This window comes from Triticum urartu, chromosome 4 (assembly GCF_003073215.2).
Source record: "Triticum urartu cultivar G1812 chromosome 4, Tu2.1, whole genome shotgun sequence".
Lineage (NCBI taxonomy): Eukaryota > Viridiplantae > Streptophyta > Magnoliopsida > Poales > Poaceae > Triticum > Triticum urartu.
Window position 1 is genome coordinate 347,749,072 of NC_053025.1, and position 26,134 is coordinate 347,775,205.

Genomic DNA, 26,134 nt, shown 5'->3' on the forward strand with positions numbered 1-26,134 from the left:
CGGCAAAGGTTCAAGTAACCCTGCCGACTTCTGATGTTCCGCCTTTACTCGCTGACAAACATCGCATACTGCTACGTACTCGGCAATATCCTTCTTCATACCTGTCCACCAGAAACTTTCCTTCAAATCTAGATACATCTTGGTGTTGCCTGGGTGAATCGAGTACGGTGAATCATGGGCCTCCTGAAGAATTAACTTCTGGACCTCTGGGTCATTAGGCACATAGATACGATCCTCAAACCATAAAGTTCCGTGTTCATCCTCACGAAAACCTTTAGCCTTTCCGTTACTCATCTTTTCCTTTATCTCTGCAATTTCCTTGTCCGTCTTCTGCGCTTCATGGATCTTTTCGGTCAGAGTGGACTGAATATCCAAGGTGGCGACAAATCCTCTTGGTACTATCTCCAATCGGAGATCTCTGAGATCGTCGGCTAAATTTGGAGGTAATCCTCCAGCTATGAGGGTGTTCACATGGCTTTTACGGTTCAAGGCATCTGCTACAACATTTGCTTTGCCTGGGTGATAATGCAATTTCATATCATAGTCCTTGATCAATTCAAGCCATCTCCTTTGTCTAAGGTTCAACTCGTTCTGCGTGAAAATGTACTTCAAGCTCTTATGATCCGTGTAAACATCACAACTATTTCCGACAAGGAAATGTCTCCACATCTTGAGTGCATGCACTATGGCTGCTAACTCCAAATCGTGTGTGGCATAATTCATCTCGTGAGGTCGTAGCTGTCTGGAGGTATAAGCTACAACTTTTCCTTCCTGCATGAGCACTCCTCCGAGTCCTTGGCGAGAAGCATCACAATACACCTGGTAATCCTTGTGTGTCCGGCAAAATGAGTACTGGGGCTGAAACCAGATGTTTCTTCAACTCCTGAAAACTGGCTTCACAATCCTCGGCCCAAATGTACTTGGTTTCCTTCTTCAACAGCTCGGTCATGGTTTTAGCAATCTTGGAGAAATTATCAACAAATCTCCGATAATATCCTGCAAGTCTGAGAAAACTGCGGATCTCCTTGACTAAGGTGGGGGATTGCCACTTGGTGACCGATTCAACCTTGGTGGGGTCGACTGCTATTCCTTCTCCTGAAATAACATGACCGAGGAACCCGAGTTCCTTCAACCAAAATTCACATTTGCTGAACCTGGCATATAACTGATGTTCTTGGAGTTTCTCCAGGACTAGACGCAGATGCTCCTTGTGCTCTTCCTCGCTCTTGGAGAAAACCAATATGTCATCGATGAACACCACGACAAACTTGTCCAAATATTCCATAAATACCTTGTTCATCATGCTCATGAAATACGCAGGGGCATTAGTCAATCCGAATGACATGACGGTATACTCATATAAACCATACCTGGTGGTGAAAGCCATTTTGGGTATATCCTGTTCACGAATCTTCAGCTGGTGATACCCTCATGAAGATCGATCTTGGAAAATACTTTGGCTCCGACTAGCTGATCAAATAAATCATTAATCATCGGTAGAGGGTACTTATTCTTGATGGTCACGTCGTTCAATGAACGATAATCTACAACCATTCTCAGGTTCCATCCTTCTTCTCTACCGAAAGAACTGGGGCTCCCCAAGGTGACGAACTTGGGCGAATATATCCTTTCTCCAATAATTCCTTGATCTGCTGCTAGATCTCTTCCAAATCATTCGGGGGCATCCGATAAGGTCTCTTGGATATTTGGGTTGTGCCAGGTAATAACTCGATCAAAAATTCTATTTCTCTATCCGGTGGCATTCCTGGTAATTTCTCGAAAATACATCCGGAAAATCTTGTACTACAGGCACTTCCTCCTAAACCACTCCCGTGAGGGAATTCACCTTCTTCTTTATTGGTGTGCATCTGGATACATACTTGATCCTCTTCTGCTCCGGGGTGGTGAGCAAAATCGTCTTGCGGGCACAGTCGATGTTCCCTTCAAACTTCGTCAACCAGTCCATGCCTAGGATCACGTCCAACCCCTGGGATTCTAAGACTATGAGGCCTACAGGAAAATCATGATTTCCGATGCTGAGGGTTGAATGACAGCCTAAGACTGCCATCATCTCTCCTCCTGGGGAAGTGACTTGGAGCGGGGTTCTAAGGGTCCTAGTGGGCAACCCATACTTTTACACAACTACCCTTGAATGAATGCGTTGCACCGGAATCAAAGAGTACCAATACTGGACGGGAATTTAATAAAAACTTACCAACCACAGTGTCTGGCTGTTCATAGATGTCCTCCACGTCAATGTGATTCACCTGAGCACGAGGAAAAGGGTTGGGCTTCTTTGCTGAGCTCCCATTGCCGTTGTCGTTTCCATTCCTCTGCTTGGCATCCGGACAATCGGTGGCATAGTGTCCTGTCTTCTAGCACTTGAAATAGGTGATATGACTCAGATCCTTCTGAGTCGGAGCAGGACGGTGCTAGTTGTCATTGCCTCCATTGCCTGACTTGGGGTTGTTGTCGTGGTTGCGATTGTTCCCATTCCCTCCATGGTTATGTCCTCCATGATTATGTCCTCCATGGTTGTGATGGGTATGTCCTCCCGAGTATGGGGCATAGCGGGGCTTCTGTTGAGCTCCAGAGTTGTACTTTCCTGGCCATATTTCCGATTGCGGCTTTCAATCTGCTGCTACTTGCCTTCAAGTATACTGGCCTTGTTTACCAGCTCCTAGTAGTTGTTGAAGGTAGCCACCATTAGCTGCATTCCCAGCTCATCATTGAGTCCTTCAAGAAACTTCTCCTATTTTGCGGCATCTGTGGCCACATCATCTGGGGCATAGCGAGATAATTTGCTGAACTCATCCACATACTGCCCCACAGTACTGTTCCCCTGGCGTAAGTTGCGGAACTCATGCTTCTTTAGACTCATGGCTCCAGCTGAGACATGAGTGGTGCGAAAGGCCCGCTGGAACTGATCCCATGTCATGCTGGCGACCGGATAAGTGGCGGTGTAGTTTTCCCACCAAGAGGCTGCAGGTCCATTCAGTTAATGTGCGGCAAAACGCACCTTCTCAGCATCTGTGTATCCAGCAGTTGTTAGATCCCTTCCGATCTTGCGGAGCCAATCATCGGCTACAATCGGCTCGGTGCTACTAGAGAACACCGGTGGATTCAACCTTAGGAACCGGGTCAGGTTATCGACAGGGGGGGTGGCGGTGGATTGTTGTTGTTGTTGCCTTGGTTTTGGATGAGCATTTGCATTAAGGCATTCTGCTGTTGGATCAGCTGGGTGAGCTCCGGCGGGAAAGTGAAACCGGGGTCACGTCTCAGAGGCATCTGGTGTTATGGAGTAGATGAGAAATTTGAATAGAACAAGGGTCTAATGAGAAAATAGCACTACCCAAATGAATGCACAAACATAATCACACCAATCGTTTATTCATTCATCTCAAACAAGGTTCAAACTCGGATTACAAAATCTCACGACTAATCAAAAAATAACGGCCTAACTGATCGACGAAAATAAAATAAGATGGCGGTCGACTAATTGGCGTGCCTTGATGAGAGCATCATTCCATGCTTTGACCCTTGGAAGAACAATTGGTGTACTCTGATCCACATAATCCTGGTGGATTGTCCTGTAGTCCACATCAAGCAAGTCGAGGTAAAGGAGCTATTTCAAAAAAGAGAGAATACATGTAAGTTGCAAAAAACCTATCCAACTTAGTAATAATATTAAGGGTGAAAGAAAGATCGCAATGAACCGAAAAAGGCGAGGGGGTCTAGATCATTTTACCACTAGGCAATGTTCAATAAATCGTTAACTGGTAGCTGCTCGGTCAGTTTAGGAGTAGCAATTAATCGGTGAATCAGCCTATTAACTGGATTAATCGGTCGACCATTAATAGGTAGATTGAATAGAAACTTGCCAACATATATGTAGATTTTTTTAATGTATTATACCATACTCTCATGCTCCCAGCTATGTAGTATACCAAAATATGCTGCCATACACATATGAAAAGCATAGAGAGGAGGTAAAATTATTAATCCTATCTATGAAGGAGCAGCATGGGGCCGGAAGGGGTTATGGGCCAAAATTTTGGGCTTTGTTTGCCCACCCGTTAATGAGCCAGCATGGATTAATCGGCATGACAACTGATTAATCGGTCTAACTGGCCAATTAATTAGCCTGACAAGTTAACGTGACGAATAGGTGTTATTCGATTCGGCCATGCTATGAGTAGCGATTAACTGGCCCGTTAAATGATTAATCGGGTGAATTCTTGAACAGTGCCACTAGGTGAAAGACCCAACACCATGTCATGTTCTTGTCTCCAAACCCCATGAAAGCAAGCCTAAGTTAGTCGACGACAAACTGCCAAACATTTGAATTCACGATCTCACGTGGATTCAACGCAGTCGAGTATGCGCGTGGGGACACCTTCAATCTGGTGGTCGGTCCAAGAAGACAACTGAAAACAACGATAAGCCAGGCGCTTAAGAACTTGTCGTCAGCAACAACTCCCAACTTCTTTATCATTTCACACCACTTGGTCACTGTTGGCGTGGGCCCTGTGCAGATGTTGTACATCTCATTGAACGACCTAACTATATCTGGCTCCACTTCATACGCAACCTTCTTCTGCCCCCTTGGCAAGCCCCAAATCCTTTCTACACTAGCTGCATCAACTGGGATCTTCCCCCTGTCTTGGATAACAAGGTGCGAGAACTCTGGGTCATAACACTTCATGACAAACTTGACAAGATATCCTTTCATTGTTCTTGTGCCGATATCAAGCACACCGCCAAATCTGATATCACCGATAGCATCCTTTTGTATATCCTCAAGGCCACTATTTAGGACGAATAGTCTTGAGGTGAGGCCCTATTCCTTGGTGGTGGCCCACTGCTACCAATCTGCATAAAATGTATAGAAGAATTCATATTAAAAAAGGAATAGAGGCTACAACTATATTAAACTAAGCAACCCACTATATTAAACTGAGCAACCCACTATACTAAACTAAGCAAAACACACCATATTAAAAAGCGAGCTGTGTTTGCTAAAATTGAGCAACAAGAAGTATATTGAACTGCAACTGCTAGTGCTAAAGTAGGCAACTGCTATACTGCTATTCTGCTACTTATCCAAGATAAGAGTGTATACAAATGACATTGTGATTTTTGAAGAATCAACATTAAGGCAAAACATAGAAAAACAGCAAAACAAGTATCAAAACCCCCAGGACACAAAAATCATTATATACCAAAAAAGGCACATAATGTCCCCACCTCGAGCAACCACACATATATCACACCCTAAGAAAAAAATTGAGCATCACATATTTCAAAAAAAAGACTCAGAAAAAATCCATTCTTTCAAGTTTTTCATAAAAAAATACCTCGTGCCCGACTTTCTTCGCATGTTTCGGATGCCACCCTTCTTCATCATGAGGGGCAGAATCGGTGGCCCGTTTCCCCACCTGACAACCCTGGGCAAAATCGGTGGCCTGTTTCCATGCCCGACCACCCAGGACAGGATCCTCATTCGTCCACCCACGCTTGCGTCCAACATTACTCCTTGTTGTTTGAGCCACCAGCTCTTGTCCCTCATTTTCACCATCAGTTTTTCCTGCCATCCTTTTGCTTTTCCGTGCCATTTTGTAAAAAAATACACCAAAAATGTCACGTTGATGAAAAAAATACAAGCCCTATAAGCACAAATTCTATTTGCAGACAAAAAAATGTGTGACTTCGTTGTTATTGGGAGATGAATTGATCTCCATTTACTCCTACCGAGAGATAACTCAACTGCTAAATGGTAGTACTTGCAGAACCAACTTGGTGCTGAAAACTAGGAAACTACTCACAATTTTGTAGCAACTAAAATATGACAAAACAATCACATATTGCTCCTCATCGCACAACAAAGCACATATTCATCTTCATCAGATAACTAGCCATCAGAGAAACTATAAAACAATGTTGTTGCATTCAACCAACCACAACAAAAAATCTTCATCACCAAATACTCCTAAAAGTTGCTAGTTATTCGTGATGATATCTCATCTTCTATCGATGCTTACGATAACAATAACTTGATGGTCAAACTAGGAAACTACATATTGCTTGTAGGCAACTTATAAAAACAAAAATGATAAATAACTTCACTAAAATTGAACAACCACATGGTAGGAAACTTGGTGGTGAAAAAATCTAGGCACATACATACTGTTTAGTACGCAAACTTCACTAAATTAAAGAACAGTAAAATGATAACACCTTAGTGGTGGAATTTGGGCACTTGGACAACAAATTAGATGGCAATGGCAAAATTCGACCAACCACAAAAACCATCTTCCTAAAAAAAGAGTGATGCTTGATGTTGAACAAAAGGCAATTACTACCCTATTTCACTGCAACTGTGGATACTATGAAGTTCGATTGCCCCTCACATCTCGCAAATTGCAGGAAAAACTAAGAAACTACCACCATATTTCTATACAACTTCATCCGGGGATTCAAGCAACATAGAAAAACGAACCTATGACCGGTCGCCAGGATTCGGTCCGATGCATCCCCTTACCCTCCCTCTCCGCCCTTTCAATTCACCTCCCCCAACCCCCACCCCTCCCCTCGCCATGGCAATGCCGAGCCCGCGGACGCCATGGACAACCTTCATGCCCGCCCTATTGTCGGTGTCAAAACTGGCCGATCTCAGGTAGGGGGTCCCGAAATGTGCGGATGAGGATCGATGGTAACAGAAGACAAAGGGGACACGATGTTTACCCAAGTTCGGGCCCTCTTAATGGAGGTAATACCTTACTTCCTACTTGATTGATCTTGATGAGTATAGGGGTTACAAGAGTTGATCTACCTCAAGATCGTAATGGCTAAACCCTAGATGTCTAGCCTGTATGAATTCTGATAGTCTCTATGGACTAAACCCTCCGGTTTATATAGACACCGGAGGGGCCTACGGTTGTGCAGGGTCGGTTTACAGAGAAAGAAAAGCACACATCCGGACACCAGTTGTGCCATCCACGCAAAGGAGAGTCCTATCCGGACACGGGGAAAGGCCTGCTTCCTTGTATCTTCACGGCCCATCAGTCCGGCCCATGTCACATAGCTCGGACACCCGAGGACCCCATAATTCAGGACTCCCTCACCCGTGACCCAAACTCTAATGCTGCAAACGAACTCCACACCAAATCTGGAGTGCAACTAGGGAGGAGAGGGAGAAGAGGTGCCGAGGTATACCTCCTCCTGTAGCCGGCGACTCGCCACACTCGCAGACGACCTCGTGCACCAGCGACTCCATGCGGGATCCACAACCACAGAATCTCGGATCATGCATGACAGGGAGGAGCATGAGAAGTTCGAATGAAAAGGAACGGGCGATGCTGTAATGACCCGACCCAAAATCGGTCAAGTCTCTGTGTAGTTGTACCATCCCAAGATCATGCTGGCACACACAGTACATTGATGAAAAGATTCAAAGTTCAATCACACCTAAATTTATTACACGATTCTCATATCGAGTCTTTATTACATCATAATAAATTCGACCGAAGGCCAACTCATGAGAAATAAACTAAATAAAGCTGCGGAAGCGTAGACGAATAGCGAGTTCATCCGACTCCATAGGGCAATCGCCAAGTGTAGATCGTAGCCTCACTCCTGGTTGGAAAACTCCTCTGCAACATGACATGTTGCAGCCGTGTAGGTCAGCATTTAGAATATGCCGGCAAGTCATAGAGAGAACAACAATAATAATGCTAACACTATATGCAATTTGGCTGTGGGGCTCTAAGTTTTATGTTTTTGCGAAAAAGCCAGTTTTTCCCTACAACAAAGGACTTGCTTACAATTACTACAAAATGATGGTAGTTATGGAGATGGTTTCGCCAACCAATGTCTCATTCCCAATTATTAATTAACCCCTTGTAGCGACCAGACCTCAAACAGTGTGATCTCTGTGCTCCGGTGTCATCCCTGGATCAGTAATGCTGACACCACACAGTAGTCGAAGGATTTATATCAGAGTAGCAATCACACACTTATTACATCGAGTGTCTCAAAAGAGAAATTATTACAATAAATATGGCTTAAGGCCATCTAATAACGATAACAACGGAAGGCTTGGAAGATAAGTGAGTCCATCAACTCCAATGGCATCACTGAGTATAGAACCACGACCTAAAACTCCTCAATCGTTGTCTGAAAAGTCTGCAACATTAACGTTGCAGCCCGAAAACGGGTCAGCACATGGAATATGCTGGCAAGGTAACACATAGAGAGTAATGGAATGCAACAGCTATATTATATGCATATTTGGCTGGTGGAAAGCTCTATGGTTACAGTTTTTGCGTAAAGCCAATTTTTCCCTACTTCAAAGGAATAAGATTAATTAATATCATGGTGGTTGTTAAACATTGAGAATGGTTGATAGCATTCTCAATCCCAATTAAGACCCAACAAAATTAACTTTAGAGTAACATGTTGAGATTCACATGATAATCCAGGTACTAGATACTCAAGATGTCCATAACCGGGGACACGGCTAATCATGATTAGTTTACACACTCTGCAGAGGTTTGCACACTTTTCCCCACAAGACTCGATCGCCTCCGCTGGATTTCTCGCACTACATGGTGTTTGAGAAACAGATGACCGAGACATAGTCTTTCAGAAGCGCTAGCACCTTACGATCGGGTAGACCGTACCACCTACATCCCCTACATCTGCTAGTCTACCACTGTAAGAGTTCGCACAACTTAATCAACTATGCCAGAGCCCATAATGGCTTCTGGTTGCACACGGAAGTTTCTAGTTTGAATAATCTCATGATCCCTTTGAGCCTGGGTGGCGGTCCAAAAGAAAAACAGGCAAGTCCTGGAATACCCAAGTGCCTCAATCCACCCAGATGTGTGTTAGGTTGCCACCTTAGATAAACCATTAATTAACAATCTCACATCTGTCATGGATATCACTCACCCAATCCACGTCTACTAGCATAGCATGGAATAATAAGCAAACGTAGAAGTAACTCCCAAAGGTTTGAAAATAAAACGGGTAATAGGTACTACCTCATCTACTTCCCATCCCACAATTTAATTAGATCCTAATCATGCAATGTGTGAGGATTGATCTAATGCAATAAAACTGGGTTGTAGAAAAAGGTATGATCAAAGTGTTACTTGCCTTGCTGATGATCCGCGAAACCTAGAGATTCAAAGTAACAGGCGGCACACTCCGGGTATTCTATCGCAGACAAACAAACAAGCATACAATAAGTACTCATCTAATGCACAAGTAAAACTCAAATAGAAGATCTAGCCAGAAAGTTCAACTTAAGAACCCTGGTTTGCAAAAAGAATCAAATCGAACGAAGCAAAATAAAGCAAACGGCGAAAGAAAACAACTTCTGTAGCGACCCAACCCGAATGGATCAAGTCTCTGTGCTTATGTGTCATCCCTGGATCAGTATGCTGACACACACAGTACTCGAAGGATTTATAACAGAGGTAAATCACATGTATAAAGTAACGTAAATACTATTACCTCAATCCATATAGCGGAAGCAACAAGGTTGTGGATTCCCATCAACACCAACGGCAAAGTTGAGTGTAGAAATCGTAACCCTAACGTATCACTTACTCGTCGTAAGATAATCCTGCAACATGAGACGTTGCAGCCCGAAACGGGTCAGCACATGGAATATGCTGGCAAATTCACACCATAGAGAATAATGAATAAAGACTATCACTACATGCATATTTGGCTGGTGGAAAAGCTCTATGGTTATAAGGTTTTTGCGTAAAGCCAATTTTTCCCTACTACAAAGGAGTAAATTTATTTAACTAACATGGTGGTTATGAAACATCGAGAATGGTTGACAGCATTCTCAATCCCAATTAAAAATTATTAAAAACCCAACAACATTAATTAGAAGTAACATGTTGAGATTCACATGATATTCAAGTAGTAGATACTCAAGATGTCCATAACCGGGGACACGGCTAATCATGATTAGTTTCTACACTCTGCAGAGGTTTGCGCACTTCTCCCCACAAGACTCGATCGCCTCCGTTGGATTTCTCGCACTTCATGGTGTTTGAGAAACGGATGACCGAGACATAGTCTTTCAGAAGTGCTAGCACCTTACGATGGAGTAGACCGTACCACCTACATCCCCTACATCTGCTAGTCTACCCCTATAAGAGTTCGCACGACTTAGTCAACTATGCCAGAGCCCATAATGGCTTGTGGCTGCACACGTAAGTATTTAGCATGAAAGATCCTCTGATCCCTTTGAGCCTGGGTGGCGGTCCAAAAAAAACAGGCAAGTCCTGATGGACATCAGGTGCCTCAATCCACCCAGATGTGTGTTTAAGTTGCCACCTTAGATAAACCATTAAAATTATCAACTCACATCTGTCATGGATATCACTCACCCAATCCACGTCTACTAGCATAGCATGGCATAATAAGCAAACGTAGAAGTAACTCCCAAAGGTTTCATAATAAACAGGTAATAGGTACTACCTCATCTACTTCCCATCCCACAATTTAATTAGATCCTAATCATGCAATGTGAGAGGATTGATCTAATGCAATAAAACATGGGTTGTAGAAAAGGTATGATCAAAGTGTGAACTTGCCTGCAATGTAGATGAAGATGATTCGCACTTAAAACTCTTTATAGATCTACTCGTCACACTCCGGTCAATCTATCGTAAGCAAACAATAGTAACCACACAATAAGTACTCATCTAATGCACAAGTATAACTCGAATGAGAGAACGAATGAGAAAGTTCAACTTAAGAACTCCAGTTGCAAAGAAAGAACGAACCGAGCAAACGACAGAAAACAAACGGCGGAAGAAAACAACTCGGTTCTAGCAAGTTGAAATTAGGTCAAATTTTACCATAGCAAAAACTTGTTCAAGTTGATTATACGGAACGGCGGTTTCGAGACGAAACTCCAGGCGCTTGAATCTCACCTGATTCCGATAAACGGGCGAGAATAAAAACTAGAACGAAGGTCGGATCTGAGATCGCGATCGCAGAATAAATCCGACGAGAAGAAAAAGAAGAACGGTTAAACGAACGGACTTTTGTTAACCTAGAAAAATCCGGTGATCACGTTTGTTAGGACGAACGGTCCGGCGAATGGTCCAAAGGCAACTAAATCAGAAAAGAAAATGAATCCGATCTAGGGTTTCGGAGAAGAAAACCGAAACGAAAAACCGATCTAGAAAACGAATCAGAAGAGAAGAAAAGAATCGGAACGATTAGAAGAAAATGATCCGAGGAAAAGAGATGCGGGGCAACCTCGGCGAACGGGGCTCCGGCGGCGGCGTAGGGCGGCGGCGGTGTGGGCAAGGTGCGGCGGCGGCGCTCGGGCACAAGGCGGCGGCGGCGCGGGTGTGGGGTGGCGCGGCAGCGGTGTAGGGCGCGGGGTGGGGCGCGGCTTGGGGAGGAGAGGGGGTTTGGGTTTTTGGTGTGAGGGGTTTGATGTGTTTAGAGGGGGGGGGGGTGTTATTTATATTGGGGAGGTGAGGAGACTTGGGGTAGGGGACAAGAAATAGAATAGGAAAAAGAGTAGGAAAAGAGTCCTAGAAGAAAAAAGGAAAACGGAACAAAGGAAAAAAAAAGGGCTACGGTGGCCAGAGTCCCGCTGGGACTCCGCTTCGAGCGATGGCGGCGGCGCTGCCTGGCGCTTGGCGCTGGCGCGGCTGGGAGGCTGGCCGGCTGTCTTGGGCCTTGGCCCGGCTGGCCTGGCTCCCTTTTTTTTAAACGGTTCCACGCGTAGAAAAAAAACAAAAAGAGAATCTAAACGAGCTCCAAAATTAATAAAGTAAATTTTCCCCGACTCCTAAAAATGAGCCGAACAAAATACAAAATGAACTTTACTCCGGGCCTAAAATGCAATTTTTGAAAACACGCGTTTTTCCCTATCCAAAATAAAATGCAAATAAAACTCCGGCAAAACCAAAACTTGATCTATTTATTAAATCTTCGTTTTTCCTCAATTTGGGAAAGTCATATTATTCCCTCTCTCATATATTTTGACACCGGAAAAATTATTGAAGATGAAATAAATAAATCAAATGATCCTCTTTTTAAATTCGAGAAGACTCTCAAATATGAAAATAACGAAATCTCCAACTCTCTCCGAAGGTCCTTGAGTTGCGTGAAATTTCTAGGATCGACCAAAATGCAAGAAAATAAGATATGCATGATGATCTAATGTATAACATTCCAAATTGAAAATAAATTCAAAAGAACTTTGAATTTAATTCTTTGAAACTCCCAACTCATATTTCATATAATTTTGAAGAAGTCATTTTATCTTCTCTCGTGAAAATCATTGAGTTGCATAAAGTTTCAGAATTGAAAATATTTTCAAATGAAATTAAAATATTTCCAACAACCCTTTTCATTTAATTTAAATGGAAGAAGTCATATCATCTTCGCTCAAGGGTTTTGTGTTTGAAAAGCATTTGAATTCATGGAGATCAGAAAGCAAATATGAAAGTTTGGGAAAGTCCTTTTATTCCCTCTCATTTAACTTTCAAAATTTTCGAATTCACTCACTTTCAGACAATCAATCAAACAATCAGTCAAATCTATCTTTTTTTTATAACATTCCAAAATTTAGAATTTTGGGATGTTACAAACCTACCACCCTTAAAAGGAATCTCGTCCTCGAGATTTGGAGAGGCTAGCAAGAAAAGGTTAGGGTTTGGGGGTCTCCTCAAAATCCATCAATCATCACCGGGGTCTGGGGTGCTACCACCCTTAGAAGCATGGTTACAGCTCCATCGAAACTCATATACTTCATCCTTATTTTTGACAGTGTCGGTCTTCTTGGATCTTCAAGATAATCCTTATCCGAGCTCTTCCGGTAGTGGCATAACCTTTTCCTCAATTCTTCTGTACTTTCATCTTGGTAAGGTTATTCCGAGATTTGGTCTTCTTAGCTGATGGGTCTGGCGCCATTACTAAACAACTATCGATATCTCATGGTGGTCAACAATGTATGGTTTCTCCTGCAGGAAATGGGTCTTGGTTGATCCTCACCGTATAACCTACGGTTGGCAAAAGCTGCCTTGTACAAGGGAAAAATACCTATACCATTCTAAGGTTTAACAAGGTTTAATATCGTCGTCTCTCTACTATAGGTAAGTCACTCAGATTTACCATCCCATATAGCAAGGTGAATAATAAGAGTAAGTCGGTATGGTGATCAATCCATCCCGCACCCAAATCATTACCTGATATATGGTTTAGCGAATCTCGCATTGTAACACTCGGTCATCCTCACAAACATTGCAGAATTTCTCTCGTCGACGAACCAATTTCGGAATAATCCATTGATTCTGCAAGCCAGACAAACATCTATCGTTCCTTCACAACTCCCAGGTTTTGCGTAAACTCCTATAAAATCGTCTGTCGACAAAAGTATATCCACTTCCAGGGTTTTTCCTTCAGCAAGAATGTGCTTGCTTCTTGGCAGGTCCTGGGCCTGTGGGTTATGGCCCATCTCATCACTTGCAAACCTTGAACTCTTCATCGGGGCAGCGGATCTCTAATCCAACATCCAACTTCCAGCTTTCCCAGTATACTTAAATCCATCCAATTGTACTGTCTTCCTTCCTTCTATTGGCTCCAAACTAGGACATGTTTACTTAGACTCATCATGGAGTTTTCCATTGATCCATATTTCCAACCTCATACGTCCTTTATATCCAATAGTAACTCATCTCTTCATCCGTGTGGGGTATCCCTCATACCGAGATAAAAACTTATACTTATGAAGTTCATATTCCACTTCATGGAACATCATTATCCTTTCCGCGGTCAAGCGTCCTTGCAAGGGAATATTGGCCATCTCCTGCATGGCACTCCTTCAACTGGGAAATGTGAAACACATCATGAACTCCAGACAGTCCTTCGGGTGACTCCAACTTGTTGGCCACTTCTCTCATACGCTCCAAAACTCGGTATGGTCCTACAAATCTCGGGGCTAACTTTCCTTTAACTCCAATTTGTTTTAACTCCTCGCAGAGGGAACACATGAAGACATGCTCTGTCTCCAATTTCATAGACTACCTCTTTGCTGCCTGGACTGAGCTACCTTCAGTCTATCTCGAATCAACTTAACATTCTCTTCTGACTCCTTGATCACATTTGGTCCAAACAACTGACGTTCTCCAACTTCATCCCACATACTCTTGGGGCATCACACATATCGAGACAAAACTCGTATTCATTTTGTCCGAAATCCACTCAGTGGAGTATGCTTATCTTTTCCAGGGGTCAACGGTTCTTACAGGGTACTACCACCCTTAAAATGCACAAACCTTCCATAGACCATATTTCTCATATCCTCAAAAATGGTCAACATCTTTCCTCATAGAGTAACTCATAAAATCCAAATCAGTACCAACACTGCTAACTTTATTGATTCTCAAATTATTACAATCCCCTGTTTTTCCATTACATGCCTCAACTCAACACCTCAATATAAAGGAAAATGTCCTCACTACTACGACTATATTTCTTCTGGTACAAACTCAACTACTTATCACAAGTCTCCTTCTCCTTCGGACAATCTCTGGCAAAGTGCCCTGCTTTATTACAACTAAAACATATTACATCTAACAAGTTTCGAGATTTTCTTGTGATTATATAGCCTCCTTGGGTTCTTGGCTTCCTTTTTGGGCAACTGTGGAGGTAGTGCCCTGACTCCTTGCACCTATAACAGGTGATATGACTCAGATCCTTCCTGGAATCCAATCTACTTCTCTTTCTGGACTTTTCCATTCCAATCAGGGCTTCTATTTCCTGTGGGTCATACTCTACTTCCTCCGTCGGGAATTCTACTAGATTCCCATTCATACAATTCTGGGAGATGTGTCCTTCTTCTCCACATGAATAGCAAGACTTGGTGTAGGGTTTAATTGGTTCTTCTTTGGGCGTGTCCTCCACATCTTCCTTCATCACAGGTTCTTCTAAACTTTCCATAAGGGCTCCTCTCGTTGCTTCTTTCTTCTGTTGGATGGTTCGTTGTACCATGGGGTAAATGTGACACTTAGCAAGATAGTGGGTAGTCCCTTCACACAAGAAACAAGTAATCTGCCTAACTGGGCATTCTTTAGCTGGGTGACTTCCTTCACAATTAGGGCATTCATCCTTGTGTTCTTTATGGTTGTGTCCAATTTCTCCACAAATCTTTCATGCACCATGTTTCTTCATATCCTTTCCATAAGGTTTCAACTTCTGGGACACAAACCGAGACTTTAGCAAAGTCAACTTAAATTCTTTCCAAGTGGTTACTCCTTGCCATCCATTGATGGTTTGGTACATCCTCCACCAAGTAGCAGCACCTCTTTCAAAGCATTGAAGAGCATGTTGGGCCATATCCTTTCCGACTATAGGGTTGTTCTCCATATGATCCTCCATGTTCTGAATCCATCGGTCTATCTCCAATTGACTCATCGGTCCAGAAAATACAAGCTCATCTCCATTCATCATCTATTGGGTCCATGGGTTTTGGGGGTGAGATAAGAGAGATCAAGAGAGAGGGATGCACACAATACAAACAAAAGTTTTGAAAAGACAGATTTTCGTTGTGGCTGTCGAAAAACATCAAACAAATGACAGCTCACAAACGTCGCATCTAACGTAGGTATATAATAGGGGTTTGGTCTTCTAAAGGTCAATAAATCTTCAACGTCTCCAAACTCTTCAAGCCTTGTTCAAGCCTCCAATGGCTTCTTCCAATCATGCTTGTCCTTCTCAAGTTCTTTTGCCAGATCATCTCTGTTGATGTGAAATCTCTCGTGACATCCTGTAATATTATGGAGTTGCATTTCAAACTTCTAGGTTTCAACATCCTTGTCATGAACCATGGTCCTACTGTCCTTCAGTTCCTGACAAATCTCCTGTATCTCAGGGTTTTACTTCTCTAGCTTGGCTGCTTTCAACTTCTGGTCTTAAGTTCTTCACGAAATGTTTCCTTGTCTAATACGACTTCCTGGAGCTCCATTTTAAACTTCTTGATGTACTACTCCAGATCTTGTTGATATACCGGCTAAGGTTAAACTTCATCTTACTAATAGGTGCTCCATCAGCCTTCTTCCATCAAATCCATTCTGAAGACATGCATCCTTAACTCAGCATGGTGACAATAGCATTAGTGGGTGATGACATCATAGGTAACCGTGTTTCTGCTCTTGTCATTTCCATGAGCTATCTCTCCACAGTTGATATCTCCTGCCTTAGGGTTTCTTTGACAAAGCTTCGAGTTCTCATACTCCTTGTTTCAGTCTTTCTCCGATACACCTTGATCTCGGGTATTAGCAACTTCCATAGTCTGTCAAGTTCCATCAGGGTAGCAGTCCTAGGTCATACAAATCTGGGGATTCTTCAGAGCCTTCAAATTCTCCTAGTCTTCAGAGTCTTCAACCACTGTAGTTTCCATTATTCAGATGCACAGTAAAATCCTCTTCATTCCGAATGGTCTTACTGGTCTGATATCATGTACTTCTTGGAGTGGTCTCATCAGTCGAATCTTCGTGTGGCCAAAAGGGGAAAGGGGTATGGTCTCGCTAAAGGGAATTTTTGAATAAGCTTAGAAGAGAAGAGAGGTAAAAGATCTTTATGAAAGGGGAAAGTTGTAGAGAAAAATCTTTGCTATGGGCTTGCCAGTTTCTAGGGTCACGTCCTACAGTCAACATGTGCTCTGATACCATCTTGTAGCGACCCGACCCGAATGGATCAAGTCTCTGTGCTTATGTGTCATCCCTGGATCAGTATGCTGACACACACAATACTCGAAGGATTTATAACAGAGGTAAATCACATGTATAAAGTAACGTAAATACTATTACCTTAATCCATATAGCGGAAGCAACAAGGTTGTGGATTCCCATCAACACCAACGGCAAAGTTGAGTGTAGAAATCGTAACCCTAACGTATCACTTACTCGTCGTAAGATAATCCTGCAACATGAGACGTTGCAGCCCGAAACGGGTCAGCACATGGAATATGCTGGCAAATTCACACCATAGAGAATAATGAATAAAGACTCACTACATGCATATTTGGCTGGTGGAAAAGCTCTATGGTTATAAGGTTTTTGCGTAAAGCCAATTTTTCCCTACTACAAAGGAATAAATTTATTTAACTAACATGGTGGTTGTGAAACATCGAGAATTGTTGACAGCATTCTCAATCCCAATTAAAAATTATTAAAAACCCAACAACATTAATTAGAAGTAACATGTTGAGATTCACATGATATTCAAGTACTAGATACTCAAGATGTCCATAACCGGGGACACGGCTAATCATGATTAGTTTCTACACTCTGCAGAGGTTTGCGCACTTTTCCCCACAAGACTCGATCGCCTCCGTTGGATTTCTCGCACTTCATGGTGTTTGAGAAACGGATGACCGAGACATAGTCTTTCAGAAGTGCTAGCACCTTACGATGGAGTAGACCGTACCACCTACATCCCCTACATCTGCTAGTCTACCCCTATAAGAGTTCGCACGACTTAGTCAACTATGCCAGAGCCCATAATGGCTTGTGGCTGCACACGTAAGTATTTAGCATGAAAGATCTTATGATCCCTTTGAGCCTGGGTGGCGGTCAAAAAAAAACAGGCAAGTCCTGATAGACATCAGGTGCCTCAATCCACCCAGATGTGTGTTTAAGTTGCCACCTTAGATAAACCATTAAAATTATCACTCACATCTGTCATGGATATCACTCACCCAATCCACGTCTACTAGCATAGCATGGCATAATAAGCAAACGTAGAAGTAACTCCCAAAGGTTTCATAATAAACAGGTAATAGGTACTACCTCATCTACTTCCCATCCCACAATTTAATTAGATCCTAATCATGCAATGTGAGAGGATTGATCTAATGCAATAAAACATGGGTTGTAGAAAAGGTATGATCAAAGTGTGAACTTGCCTGCAATGTAGATGAAGATGATTCGCACTTAAAACTCTTGATAGATCTACTCGTCACACTCCGGTCAATCTATCGTAAGCAAACAATAGTAACCACACAATAAGTACTCATCTAATGCACAAGTAAAACTCGAACGAGAGAACGAACCAGAAGTTCAACTTAAGAACTCCGGTTGCAAAGAAAGAACGAACCGAACAAACGACGAAAACAAACGGCGGAAGAAAACAACTCGGTTCTAGCAAGTTGAAACTAGGTCAAATTTTACCATAGCAAAAACTTGTTCAAGTTGATTAGACGGAACGGCGGTTTCGAGACGAAACTCCAGGCGCTTGAATCACCTGATTCCGATAAACGGGCGAGAAGATAAACTAGAACGAAGATCGGATCTGAGATCGCGATCGCGGAATAAATCCGACGAGAAAGAAAAAGAAGAACGGTTAAACGAACGGACGTTCGTTAACCTAGAAGAATCCGGTGATCACGTTCGTTAGGACGAACGGTCCGGCGAACGGTCCAAAGGCAACTAAATCGGAAAAGAAAACGAATCCGATCTAGGGTTTCGGAGAAGAAAACCGAAACGAAAAACCGATCTAGAAAACGAATCAGAAGAGAAGAAAAGAATCGGAACGATTAGAAGAAAACGATCCGAGGAAAAGAGACGCGGGGCAACCTCGGCGACGGGGCTCCGGCGGCGGCGTAGGGGGCGGCGGTGGGGCAAGGTGCGGCGGCGGCTGGGCACAAGGGGCGGCGGCGCGGGTGTGGGTGGCGCGGCGCGGTGTAGGGCGCGGGGTGGGGCGCGGCTGGGGAGGAGAGGGGGTTTGGGTTTTTGGTGTGAGGAGAGGGGGTTTGGTTTGATGGTTTAGAGGGGGGGTGTTGGGGTATTTATATTGGGGAGGGGGTGAGGAGACTTGGGGTAGGGGACAAGAAATAGAATAGGAAAAAGAGTCCTAGAAGAAAAAAGGAAAACGGAACAAAGGAAAAAAAGGGCTACGGTGGCCAGAGTCCCGCTGGGACTCGGCTTCGAGCGATGGCTGCGGCACTGCCTGGCGCTTGCCGCTGGCGCGGCTGGGAGGCTGGCCGGCTGGCTTGGGCCTTGGCCCGGCTGGCCTGGCTCCCTTTTTTTTAAACGGTTCCGCGCGCAGAAAAAAAACAAAAAGAGAATCTAAACGAGCTCCAAAATTAATAAAGTAAATTTTCCCCGACTCCTAAAAATGAGCCGAACAAAATGAACTTTACTCCGGGCCTAAAATGCAATTTTTGAAAACACGCGTTTTTGCCTATCCAAATAAAATGCAAATAAAACTCCGGCAAAACCAAAACTTGATCTATTTATTAAATCTTCGTTTTTCCTCAATTTGGGAAAGTCATATTATTCCCTCTCTCATATATTTTGACACAGGAAAAATTATTGAAGATGAAATAAATAAATCAAATGATCCTCTTTTCAAATTCGAGAAGACTCTCAAATATGAAAATAATGAAATCTCCAACTCTCTCCAAAGGTCCTTGAGTTGCGCGAAATTTCTAGGATCGACCAAAATGCAAGAAAATAAGATATGCATGATGATCTAATGTATAACATTCCAAATTGAAAATAAATTCAAAAGAACTTTGAATTTAATTCTTTGAAACTCCCAACTCATATTTCATATAATTTTGAAGAAGTCATTTTATCTTCTCTCATGAAAATCATTGAGTTGCATAAAGTTTCAGAATTGAAAATATTTTCAAATGAAATTAAAATATTTCCAACAACCCTTTTCATTTAATTTAAATGGAAGAAGTCATATCATCTTCGCTCAAGGGTTTTGTGTTTGAAAAGCATTTGAATTCATGGAGATCAGAAAGAAAATATGAAAGTTTGGGAAAGTCCTTTTATTCCCTCTCATTTAACTTTCAAAAGTTTCGAATTCACTCACTTTCAGACAATCAATCAAACAATCAGTCAAATCTATCTATTTGTTTATAACATTCCAAAATTTAGAATTTTGGGATGTTACAACTTCGTTCTAGTAATCTGGATCTAAGGCAAATTTTACGGTAGCAAAAACTTGTTTAAGTTGATTATTCGGAAAGAGGGTTTCGAGACGAAACTCCAGGCGCTTGAATCGCCTGATTCCGATAAACGAGCGAAAAGTTATACCAAAGCGAAAATCGGATCAGAAATCTCGATCAGAAAATAACCGCAGAAAATCCGACGAAAAAGAAAAACGACGAACAGATTTTTTTTAAAACGGCACGGATTTCGAGGGCGGCGAACCTCGGGCGACGTTCGGCTCCGGCGGCGGCGGCTGGCGGCGGCGGCGGCGGCGGGGCTGGGCTAGGGTTAGGGTTTCGGCTGGGGCGGCTGGGCTCTCTCGGGCCCCGGGGCGGCGGCTTATAAAGGCCTCGGCCGGCGGTGTCCTGGCCGAGTACGGCCCATAGTCGGTTCCGCGTTTTTTTAAAAAAAAATTCCGCTCGGAAGAAAAATAAAAAGAAATACTAAACGGACTCCAAAAATCACAAAAAAAAAATTCCCGGGCTTCTAAAATCAAGCCCGATAAAGTGAACATTTATTTGGGCCCTAAACTACAACTTTGAAAAATGCGCATTTTTCCTAAATTCAAATAAAAATACTGAAAAACTCTGAAATAAATCTTATTTGATTTTTTAATTAAATCCTCAATATTTCTATATTTTGGGAAAGTCATTTTATTCCCTCTCTCATATTTTTGTAATAGAAATAATTGATGATAAAATAAATAAAATCAAATGATCTTGTTTACATAATTTGAGAAAACTCAAATATGTAAATAACGAAATCCCCAACTCTCTCCGTGGGTCCTTGAGTTGCTTAGGATTTTCTAGGATCAAAACCAAAAGCAAAATAAAACATGATATGCATGATGACCTAATGTATAAAATTCCAAATTGAAAATTTGGGATGTTACAAACCTACCCCCCTTAAGATTAATCTCGCCCTCGAGATTCGGGTTGGCTAGAAAATAGGTGAGGGTGGTCTTTGAGCAAATCTTCCTCTCGCTCCCAGGTGGCTTCATCCTCCGTGTGGTGGCTCCACTGAACTTTGCAAAACTTGATAACCTTGCTGCGAGTGACTCGGCTGGCAAACTCAAGAATCTCGACTGGTTTCTCCTCATAGGTCAAATTGTAATCCAACTGAATTGCTTCCAATGGCACTGTGTCTCTCAAAGGTATTGCAGCCATCTCTGCGTGATACTTTTTCAACTGAGAAACGTGGAACACATCATGAACTCCTGTCAATCCTCCTGGCAATTCCAACTTGTAAGCCACTTCTCCCATACGCTCCAAAACTCGATATGGTCCTACAAAACGTGGCGCTAACTTCCCCTTAACTCCAAAGCGCTTAATCCCTCGAAGTGGGGATACTCAAAGATAAGCTCTGTCTCCGATTTCGTAAACTGTCTTTTTGCGTTTAGAATCTGCGTCGCTCTTCTGCCTGGACTGGGCTACCTTGAGCCTATCGCGAATCAACTTCACCTTCTGTTCAGACTCCTTAATCAGATCTGGTCCAAACAACTGGCGGTCTCCAACTTCGTCCCACGACAACGGTGTCCTGCACCTCCTTCCGTATAGAGCTTCGAAAGGTGCCATCTTCAAACTGGTCTGATAGCTATTATTGTAAGAGAACTCTACATATGGCAAATTATCGTCCCAACTAGATCCATAATCTAGCGCACAAGCTCTCAGCATATCCTCCAAAATCTGATTGACTCTCTCGGTCTGTCCATCTGTCTGCGGATGAAAAGCTGTACTAAATTCTAGCCTAGTACCCAAAGTCTCATGCAACTGCTTCCAGAACTTTGAGGTAAACTTGGTTCCTCTATCTGATAGGATGCTCCTCGGAACTCCATGAAAACATACGATCCTGGTCATGTATATCTTTGCCAACTTAGCACTGGTGTAAGTGGTCTTTACTGGGATGAAATGATCTACCTTCGTCAATCGATCAACAACAACCCAAATCGAGTCATAGCCTGAACGAGTCCTTGGTAATCCCGTGATAAAATCCATGCCTAGCTTATCCCACTTCCATTCGGGTATCGGCAATGGTTGCAACAATCCTGCTGGCTTCTAATGCTCTGCCTTTACTCTCTGACATACGTCACAAACTGCTACATACTCCACAATATCCTTCTTCATTCCGGTCCACCAGAAAATATCCTTCGAATCCAAATACATCTTGGTATTTCCTGGGTGAATCGAATACGGTGAATCATGTGCCTCTTGCAGAATCAACTTTCTGATCTCCGGGTCATTGGGTACATAAACACGGTCTTCAAACCATAGGGTGTCATGCTCATCCTCATGGAATCTTTTAGCTTTTCCTTTGCTCAGTTTCTCCTTTATAGCGGCAATCTCTTTGTCAGTTTTCTGAGCTTCTCTGATTCTATCCATCAAGGTTGACTGAATTTCCAACGCTGCTACATAGCCTCTCGGAACTATTTCCAAACATAGTTCATGAAGATTTTCTACTAACTCCAAATCATGCGTGGCATAATTCAATTTGTGAGGCTTCAGTTGTCGTGAAGCATACGAAACAACTCTTCCATCCCGCATAAGCACTGGTCCAAGTCCTCGACGTGAAGCCTCGCAATACACCTCATAATCCTTGGTCTGATCTGGCAAAATCAACACTGGTGAGGTAACCAAACGGTTCTTCAATTCCTGGAAACTAGCCTCACACTCCTCAGTCCATTTGAACTTGGTATCCTTGTTCAGCAACTCCGTCATAGGCTTCACGATCTTTGAGAAATTCTCAATAAACCTCCGGTAGTATCCTGCGAGTCCAAGAAAACTCCGGATCTCTCCAACGGTAGTCGGGGCTTCCCACTTGGTCACGGTTTCAACTTTAGCGGGATCTACTGCTATACCCTCTCCGGATATAACGTGTTCGAGGAATCCTACTTCCTTCAACCAAAACTCACATTTGCTGAACTTGGCATATAATTGATGTTCTCTGAGCTTTCCAAGTACCAAACACAAATGCTCCTTATGCTCCTCTTCATTCTTCGAATATACCAGGATATCATCAATGAACACTACGACGAACTTATCCAAAAACTCCATAAACACTTTGTTCATCATGTTCATAAAATAGGCAGGCGCGTTAGTCAGACCAAATGACATAACGGTATACTCATACAGCCCATAACTGGTGGTAAAAGCTGTCTTAGGTATGTCCTACTCTCGAATCTTCAACTGATGGTAACCTGATCGCAAATCGATCTTGGAAAATACTTTAGCTCCTTGCAATCGATCAAACAGATCATTGATCATTGGTAGCAGGTACTTGTTCTTGATTGTTACTTCATTCAATCCTCGATAGTCAACAACCATCCTTAACGATCCATCCTTCTTCTCTACTAGAAGTACTGGTGATCCCCAAGGCGAAGAACTTGGGCGAATATATCCCTTATCCAGTAACTCCTTAATCTGCTTCTTAATTTCCACCAAATCCTTTGCTGGCATCCTATATGGTCTCGTTGATATTGGCCCAGTGCCTGGTAAAAGCTCAATCAAAACTCAATGTCTCTATCCGGTGGCATGCCTGGCAACTCTTCGGGAAATACATCAGGAAAATCCTTTACCACTGGTACTTCCTCCTGCACAACTCCTGATAAGGAATTTACTTGTGTCCTCTTTGGCACATGCCGGGATACATACTTGATCCTTCTCCCTTCTGGTGTGGTAAGCAAAATTGACTTACTAGCACACTCAATATTCCCTTCATACTTTGATAACCAATCCATGCCTAATATCACATCCAATCCTTGAGATTCCAATACTATTAGGTCTGAGGGAAAAACATAGTTACCAATCCTTAATGGTAATCGATCACACCATAGACTAGCCACATACTCTGCTCCTGGCGAGGTTATTAACATGGGTGACCTAAGGGCTTGGGTTGGTAGGTTATACTTTTCCACAAATCCCCTTGATATGTATGAATGCGATGCACCAGTATCAAAAAGAACGAGTGCAGTAAATGACTTAACCAAAAACTTACCTATTACTGCATCGGGCTGAGCTTCAACCTCCTCCACATTAACGTGGTTCACCTGTCCCCTGTTGAAAGGGTTCGGCTTCTTTCCAGAACTTCCATTGCCGTTTTGGCCTTCAGGACATTCATTTGCGTAATGTCCTCGCTTCGAACACTTATAGCAAGTGACTTGGCTCAAGTCCTTCTTGGCTGGGGTTGATGGGGTGCTGCGGTTATGGCCATTGCTTCCTCCATTCCCATTACCATTCTTGGTGCCATTGTGATTGTGCGAGCTACCTACTCCATGGGTATGCTGAAAATGTCCTCCCGGTCTAGGGGTAAATCGAGGCTTCTGCTGAGCTCCTGAATTATACTTTCCTTGTCCATACTTCCTCTTGCGGTTCTCAATTTGCTGCTGCTTCCCTTCAATCATAAGAGCACGGTCTACCAACTCCTGGTAGTTGTTGAAGGTGGCTACCATCAACTGCATACTCAAATCATCATTCAATCCTTCCAGGAATTTCTCCTGCTTAGCTGCATCTGTAGCAACGTCATCTGGGGCATAACATGCTAGCTTACTAAACTCCTCCACATACTGGCCAACTGTCCGTCCTCCCTGGCGCAAGTTATGAAACTCATGCTTCTTCATGGCCATTGCTCCTGCTGAAACATGGGCACTATGAAAAGCCTGCTAAAACTGGTCCCATGTGACAGTGTCGACTGGGAAGGTGGCTGTGAAATTCTCCCACCAGGATGCTGTGGGTCCTTCTAACTGATGTGCGGCAAACTTCACCTTCTCCGCATCTGTGCATCCTGCTGTGGTCAACTCCCTAGCTGCCTTGCGGAGCCAATCATCTGCTACTATCGGCTCGGTGCTACTGGAAAACACCGGCGGATTCAGCCTAAGAAAACGGGCTAAGTGGTCAACAGGTGGTGGTGGTGGTGGGTTGTTGTTGTTGTTCCCCTGATTCTGATTCTGAACTAGCAACTGCATCAAGGTGTTTTGCTGCTGGATCAACTGGGTGAGCTCCGGCGGAAAGGAAAATCCGGGGTCACATCTCGGAGGCATCTGAGGGTTTAGAAAAGATGAGATATAAGAATAGAGGGGGTCTAAAGAGAAAACACTACCCATATGCACATGAGGCAAAAGCAAACAATTCACTTCAATCAGACAAACAAAGGCATACAATCGATCTAAGTATCGCAAAGTGCTCGGACTACTAAATTTACATGGTGGACTACTACTACTGATGAGGTGGTCTACTAGAAATGTTCTACGGTTGTAGACTCCATGATATCTGCTCCTGCTTCATCAACATAGTCATCATTGCTACTATCTTGTTCTGAGTCGGTGCCGTCAATGATGATGTACTCTTCCGGGCTAATCTCCTTGGGTTCCTCGTCTTCATCTACTGGTGTCGGGCCTCCCATAAATACTGCTAGCTTCATAGTTAGGTCGGCATTCTTATCCACCAATACTTCAATTTCTTCTTCATAATCTTCGCGTGTAGCCTTGAGTTCTTCCTCCAGTACCTTGATTCTAGTCTTAGCCTTCTTCAGATCTATCATGTCGGCGCACATCTGATTCTCCTGTCGTCGAATGTGCTGGTTTAACTCCTGGATAAAAGCTGCAATTGATCTATCTTTCCTGGTGCTGATCATCTCCCAGTGTTCATCTCGGCGCCCACAAATCTGGTAGATAGTATACTTGAGATCCTTGCGGTAAACTTCTCCAATGCGTCCCATGGCGATGTGAGCTGCCATACTCTTTCCTAGACTCCAAGTTGGTGCATCAAAAGAAAACTCTATGGGCTCAATGACTGGCATGAACGTCCTTCCTGGAACTTGAACTTGAATCATACAGCGCTCTTCTTCAGGTAAAGTGGCGTTGTAGGTTCCCGTGAAGCTTGGTATTCCTATGTTCAGGTATCTAGTGACTTCCTTCAAGTGGCGTCCAAAGGGTATGTCCTCATCTGGTTGGGTGAACTTGTTCGTTGCATCCGCCATCCAAAAGAGTAGAAAATATGAGAAGTCATAAGAGAAGAGAGTGAGTAGTGATCTAGGTCTTTAGCTTAGTGGTCGTGTCCTACAGTCAGCGTGTGCTCTAATACCATCTCTGTAGCGACCAGACCTCAAACAGTCTGATCTCTATGCTCCGGTGTCATCCCTGGATCAGT